Source organism: Salarias fasciatus, chromosome 12 (assembly GCF_902148845.1).
Source record: "Salarias fasciatus chromosome 12, fSalaFa1.1, whole genome shotgun sequence".
NCBI lineage: Eukaryota > Metazoa > Chordata > Actinopteri > Blenniiformes > Blenniidae > Salarias > Salarias fasciatus.
In genome coordinates, this window is record NC_043756.1 from 15691159 (window position 1) to 15698543 (window position 7385).

Here is a 7385-nt window from a genome sequence, read left to right on the forward strand (position 1 = left end):
AATGTTTAGATTAGCGGGATTTACTGGAATGAATAACCCCTCAATTTCCACCGATATCTTTCCATGTGAAAACTTTGTGGCTCATTGTGATGCTGCCAGTGAATTCTCTTTTATTGTCATTTAAAAATGATATTATCACACGTCTCAGCTGATGGTGAAAACACAAAGGAGTGAGTCTGATTGTAAAATACCCAAATTATCATTATCATGTCTGTTATTTATCTTGAGTTGTGTTATCTTTCAGTGTGCAGTGTGTGTGTGTGTGTGTGTGTGTGTGTGTGTGTGTGTGTGTGTGCGTGTAACACACAGATAGCAAAGGAAAAACACAATTATTTTCCACATTCCCCTAAACAAAACATGACCTCAAGCTTGAAGACCATGTATTGTGAATTCACATTTGATTTCCCATGAGCACCAAATACAGTAGCTGTACTGCCTCTCATGCGGCCGTCTGCGCTGCATTACAATACTGGCTGACGTGGTTCATTTCCTACGTGCCTTCGTGCCTGCGCTCATATCAGGCTGCGGTGCAGTTGACAGATTGAGGGGGTGAACCTGAGAGGGGTTTGTTTGTTTTTGTCTGTGAGAGAGTGAGTCCAAGCCACGCTATGTCAGAGAGTCGTGTGAGAAAGGGGACGAGGTTCAGAGAGGAAAATGAGGAGAGACAGCAGAATATAGTTTTGTATTATAAGGGGACTTATGCACGCCCTGGGCAGACCGCTCGGTGGTGTAGTGGTTTGCACTCTCGAGTCACAGCAAGATGATTTGATTATGGGCTTCGGGGCCTTTGTGCGTTCTCCCTGAGCATGTGTTGGTTTTCTCGGGGTATTCCAGTTTCCACCCACGGTCCAAAGACTTATGTGTTAATTATTCACTCTAAGGGCCTAATTTACTGAGATCCTGCATGAGGCACACTAAATAACACGCTCATGCAAGTAAATCAAGTCTTGGTTTTTGTGAGTGTTTTGCAGGGGATCAACAAAGAGGGAAAAAACACACAAAGGGGAGTCTTCCAGTGATGGCTTTGTTGCTTGCATTCACTGTGGAATTGACCTTACTTCAAGCACAAAGTCATAGGCAATAATTTAAATGTTTTCAGATGTTTGAAATCATGTTGGACATTGACAGAATATTTGCATAAATGCCTCCCAGTATTTTGCGTGATCTGCTATTCCTTATTCTCAAAATCAATTAAGCGCCATACGGATCATGTGTGATATTATGTGTGTCTGTACATCAAGTTTGTTCATTTTCATTGATTATCAAGCCATAAATGATCTGAAGGTGCGATTGTTTCTTTGTGTTTGCGTTTCACCAACTGCAGCGTCACTTTTTAGTGAATTATTCCTCGATAGCGAGGGATGCAAAGAGGAAAATATTGTAAAATTAAAAGGGATCAAAATTGGTTTTCATCCTCTTGTATAAGTGCACAAATGGATGCAGCCTGACGAAACTCTTATAAGCCTCTGTGGAGGATAACAAACATTATTATTGACAGTTATTCTTGTGGTGCTTTTAAATCTAGTTTTTTTTATGGTTTTTGTCACCGAAAAATGACTTTAGTACAGTTTTTAAAGTATTTATTTTCTGAACAAAGGGGGACAAATTTAACTTCCATTTTACTTTTTGCAAAGTTCTAATTCACGCATCAGCAACAAAGACATGACAATGTAGGGCTCAAGATTAATTTCAGAATTTTACTGGTTCAGCTCACTGAAAAGAAAACCACAACGTTTATTTAAATCTGAAAGTAATTTAATCTGAGGAAACATGTCAATGTTTACAAGCGACAGAATAATACAAATTAGTTTTCATCCAAAGATGAAGATTTTTTAAATTTCCTTTGGAGTCTCATAGACAGACGAAGCTAAATGTAAACGAAGAAACGTTACAGAGTGACATTTTGACACGAGCTCTCATGCGACCATTTTGCTTTTCGCTCTATAACTGAAGCTGAAGCCGTGCCGGCATTATGAAATGTGAAGCAGCCATTTTGTCAGAGCAGACAGACCCAAACAATGAGCCGCTCAGTAAGGGCGTCGTCTCTGAATTCCTCTCTTCGGAGGAATTCTTGCTCTCAGGAAACGATCCTGCTGCTTTCACATTGTCTAATTATCTTCAGTCTCCTTCTTGAGTTCGTATCAACATCAGGAGAAAAACAACATGACGCTCGCGTTATTGTCTGTCAGGTTGTGCGTGTTTTCGCGCCGGGAGAGGCTGAGGATCATTAACAGCAGAGGTCGCGGGGTCAGATCATTATAAATAATGTTAAGCCGAGGGCCGACGGCGGCCTGCGTGCGTCTGTGTGCGAGACGTGGAGGCAGGGCGAGATGGCCGAGGGTCCACTGGGAATGACTGGGTAAAAAACGGGAAGATGTATGGGTGGGAGGAGGGAGGGAGAGACGGACAGCGGAGGTGAAGGCATAAGTGGGGTCAGGTCGAGACCCGACACTGTTAATAGACATGAAACTGGCGTTTAAACTGGCGGAGGGAGACTGCAGCTCCTCGCAGTCTGGTGGGGCTAAAACAGGGTTAACAGTCAATAAATTATAATGTGCCGCTTTCAAAGTTCAGGTCATGACTGAGAGGTGGGTGGCACACAGAAAGGCACTAAAACTGCCCGTCAGTGTCTGGTTATCTGTTTTAAACGACAGGTAAAAGCTCTTTACCTGTTGTAATCTTCACTCACCGTCTCACTGAGGCTCTTTTCGTCGTCGTAAAACGAAAAGTGGTTAATTCAAAGAAAAGCTTTACGATTTTTAGCCCTGAAGATGGTATTTAAATGACAGTTCGTGTTTATTGCGGCTGAGATCTTGTCTGGGTAGTTTAGTCTGTCATTAACAGTCTCTTTGTGCTTGGTGAAAAACAGCCTTCATGATGTTGAGAAATCTCACCTCGTGACACGGTTCGTACGATGTTCCCAAACAACCAGCACAAAACGCTTTCAGGTGTCTGGACTATGCTCCCACTTACTTACATGTAAGCAGCTTGAAACTAAGTAATTCTTGCATACTTGTAGTTTCTTTGCCTGGACAGTAATTTTATTTTACTGTTAATTCAAATGTATTTTTTTTGTGTGTTTTTTTTTTTTGCTGTTTGATAAACTAAATCTCTGCAGTAACGTCTGTTTATTACCCCTAACAAACGGTGGCACATTTACAAGAAACATGCATTTGTGGGATGAGCAGCAGACCTGAGTATATGTGCGAAAATTCCAGCGTGAAGCACATCGAGCTGTCAAAACTGCCAAATCTTCTTTCACAATGCCAGACTGCACGGAATTAACTAGGGGCAGTCGTGTGTTTCAGTCTGCCAAACCACTACAATTAATTAAACGTGTCTGGCATGTCTTCTTAAAGAGAGTCTTTGTAACACGGCTATGTGCAGGAGGTCATTTGCCTCCAACACATTTCCACTGATCCACACGCAGTCCTGCTGAGAGCTGCTGTGGCTCCTAGTAAGGAATCGGGAAATGGACGAAACACAAGGATGTTACAAGTCTGTCTAAAAAGAACACGAGTCCTTTTATAATTATATTTAAGTCAAAATCAGAACAGAATTTATTATCACTGATCAAGAAACAACAAAGGTCTTATAAAATTCTTATTTTCTAGACCTCTGTGGTGTTACTGTCCAGGTTATTTGCTGAATATATGAGATTAATTACCTAAAACTGGGTCCAGAATCATTTTAGATCACATTTAAAAAAAACAAAAAAAAACAAAAAACAAAAACAAAGATGTTCAGTTTTGCCTCAAACGTCATTCAACACTACGGCTCATCTAATTCTTGATGAGTTCTGTGTACTGCAGCAAATGGCCTTTAGCGTGTTTAAACAGCTGCTTTTGTCAGGAGAGCTCAGACAATGTGACATCCAATCAGAATGTACAGCTCATGAACAAAGACACTGTGAAATCAGTGACCTTCAGTCAGCGCAGCTCCGCTCAGCCTGCCTCATTACTGAGGAACATTGGAGAGCTGGAAATGAGATGCTTTGTAAGGCTGAGCAGATGCGATCTGTCATCATGCAGCGGTTGCATCAGGAAATTTAAACATCTTTCCGTTTTGAGCATCCAAGGCATGAAGCCATGATGGAAAAATCATCCTCTGGCTGATGCAAAAACATCAGTTCTCTAATCCTAAACAGCAGGACCGATGTGTTTTTTCCGTCTCAGCATACATGACATACAGTAGTTTAGAAGGCCAAAACAAAATTTTATCAACAGTGCTTCAGCAGCACTGAAGCATTCTGCAGAAATATGAGTGGAAACGGTCACGGTGACAGAAACAGTGACAGCAGAACTACAAATACGACACAACAGTGATCGTGCATCAGACATAATGTCACACAGTGTTGAATATACCCATGTGGACCGTCCATCCTCAAGCTTTTCACTAGCAGCTGTGACACCGGTTGGGTTGTGGGGGCTTTGGGGGTTTGGGATCTTGCGTTTTATGGCAGGGGGGGCTCCACTGGAGCTAAGTTAAAACGACAACAGTGAGTGAGTGTATTGATCTCTCCGAGGCTCTCTGTGTACACCTCAGACAAACTGAAGCCGTTTACTGCTACGTGTGGCCCTGGGCAACAGACGTAGACGGGTTATTATAGGATTTAAGAACATCAGGGCCTGTCAGCCGGTTTGTTAAAACAACCAGGTTGACTTGTTCCCGGAGAGGAACAATGGGATCAGTTGTTAGCAGACTGAGGTGGATTTAGTGATTTGATGTTTACTGGCAGCAGTCGGCGATGTCAGGCTGAAATATTGGTTTAGATGTGCTTCAGAGGAGATGATGGCCAAAGCAGATATGAGCTAAAATCTCCTGTAAAGTCTTCCCGTTTTGTTGGGTGGGTGTTCTTGCTGCAATTCGGTACATTTAGTCCTTCTGTCTTCACTCCAGATACTGGCTTTGGTATCACTTACTAGTGGATGAAAGTGCTTGGTTTTGAGATATTGTGAAAAATACCACCAAAAAACCCTCATGCAGACCCTCTCTTTTGGATAGATTTTTATCCAAGCAGTCAACGGATCAGTCACTCATCTCTCAGGGCAAAAACTGTTGACCCCGAAGGCCTCTGTGACCCCTCAAGCCCTTCATGATGCGCACACACACACACCAACACACACTCGCAGATGACGAGTAACATGAGCCCCTCGGTCTCTAAACTGTGCTGTCACCCTGCTCGGCACAGGAAGTAATCTATCGATCCAGGAGGAAGAAGGATGGAGGGACGCAGTAAAGGGAGACAGACAAATGAGAAAGAGTGGGAAGGGTAAGAAGTTCAATGTGTCAGGAAGGAAGAAAAAACAGATGGGTGGAAAGACACAGCATATGCACCGGCAAAAAATATATAGGATTAGGAAATACTTAATCATCTTCTCTTTATAGCAGGTAAATCCCTCTCAAAAGATACAGCGATGTGTTTTCAGCTAGCTTGTAGCTACTGGCCTGGAGAACTGGGATTAGCTGTTATTCAGCCTCTAATATTACCTCTGCTTCCCCGAGCCGAATGTCAAGAAGAACAACACAATATGGCTCATTCGCTGATGGCATGTGTAATTCATCCATTCATCATTTTAGGGAAGAATGGAAAGAAAGAGAGGAAGAAAGGCGTTGTTTCTTAAAACTGCTTCTCGAAGATGCTTTTCTTATGAGCTGGCAAATTGTTTCAAGCCACTAAAGTAAACAGAGCTTGAAACAAAATGTTCCTTCATATTCTGTCTTTGGTATGTTGAGTAGACCAGCTCCAGATGACCGGAGACTATGTTTGGAACGCAATCAGACAGGCCGTCAGACAGGTGTGAGGTTACAGTTTTAAAATCAATCCTAAAAGCTACGGGCAACCATCGCCGCGATGCTAAATCTGCAGTAATGTGAGCTCTCTTTCCTAATATTGTAAGGACTGTCGCTGCAGCGTTTTGAAGCCTATGGATGCCCCCTTTTGAAAACATATCGAGTGCTTTACAAGAGCCCAGATGAGCGAAACAAATGAATGCAACAACTTTTTAGCAGTGGACTGTGAAAGTAAAAAACATTATTTTGGTAATATGTTTCAGGTTCGTGAAAGCTTTCCTATCAACACTGTTAATGTAGGAGGTAAAACTGAAACCAAGGTTTTTTCACTACAAGCAATTCTACCCAGACATGTCCAGGATGTGTTTTATTTGCATAAATGTACCAGGCTCTGTTTGAATACAGGAAATAGTTCAATCGCCTATGGATGTCAGTGAAGAGAGGATCATCTGGTACCGCAAATAAACATGTTTAGGTGCTTGATGATGAGAATGATCGGCTTGATCATTAATGAACTTCACGAGGTATGATATAGAAAGAAAAGTGCAAGAGACCAAGAATGGATCCCTGAGGAGTACCACACAAATCTCGAATCATAGGACAATATTTTAGAGGAAAACTTTTTAACCTAAGAAACATTCAATACAATGAGTCGGAGGGAGAGTGGTTAATGGAGAGAAATGGAGAGATGGATAGGGTGCATGGGTAAAATTTCCTCTGCGCTGCACTTAGTTAAATGTTCACATGAATCTGCTTGTAGAAGCCAAAATCCTTCCCCCTTTTCCCCCCTAATGCAGAGAGCTATCACATTCCCCTTCCCTTTGTACCAACCAGCGGTAAAAATAGACACTTCCTCTCCTCTTCCCATCTCTTTGCGCCAGTCTCACGTTGTGTATCTACTTTCTTATCTCCATGCATGTGTATTCCACCTCGCTATCTTTCCCACATCCTCCTCTCTTCCTCTCATCTCTCTTTCATCCTTCTAGCCCCGTTAGTCTGATCTTTTCTATTTATAATATTCAACCCACATTCACCTCCTCATATGACATGCAGGAAGACCGAGTCCTCCCACTTAGAGCACTCTGCGGTGGTCAGAGATGCGAAAATTAGGAAGCGGAGACGGAAGTGACAGAGAAAGGAGAATAAAGTGTGAAAAAAGGGCTGCATGTGTTGAATTTTTGACTCTGTAATATCAGTCCGTCAGAGCAGAAAATCTGCCACGGAGCATCAGCGTGAAGAAAGAAAAAAGCTTTCAAATACTGAACTATATTAGAATGGACTCAAACACGATTCCCATATGTTCACCCTACGTTTTATTTTGGTCACATGAGCAAACCACCTATATTCCACCCACCACGGTTATTATATAAGAGATTTAAGATAATTATATACACTTTTAAATGTGATCAATACTTCTACAACCTCACAATATATATGATAAAAGATCCCACAACTTCAAAAAGCAAAATTTTAATGTGATTAATGATTTGCCTTGTGTATTTTGCTGATTTAAAAATTTAGACTGCTTCACCCAAACACCATTATTCATCACAGATTTGAGTATAACAATCACAAATATTAGTCTCAAAATA

The 7385-nt window shown here is 41.8% G+C and overlaps 1 protein-coding gene across 1 annotated transcript in view; it reads right to left on the reverse strand.

Annotated features, from left to right (window-relative positions):
• The window catches only part of ntrk2a (neurotrophic tyrosine kinase, receptor, type 2a), an 82856-nt gene that overhangs the window by 32145 nt on the left and 43326 nt on the right, over positions 1–7385 (reverse strand). The gene's annotated exons all lie outside the window — the stretch shown is intronic.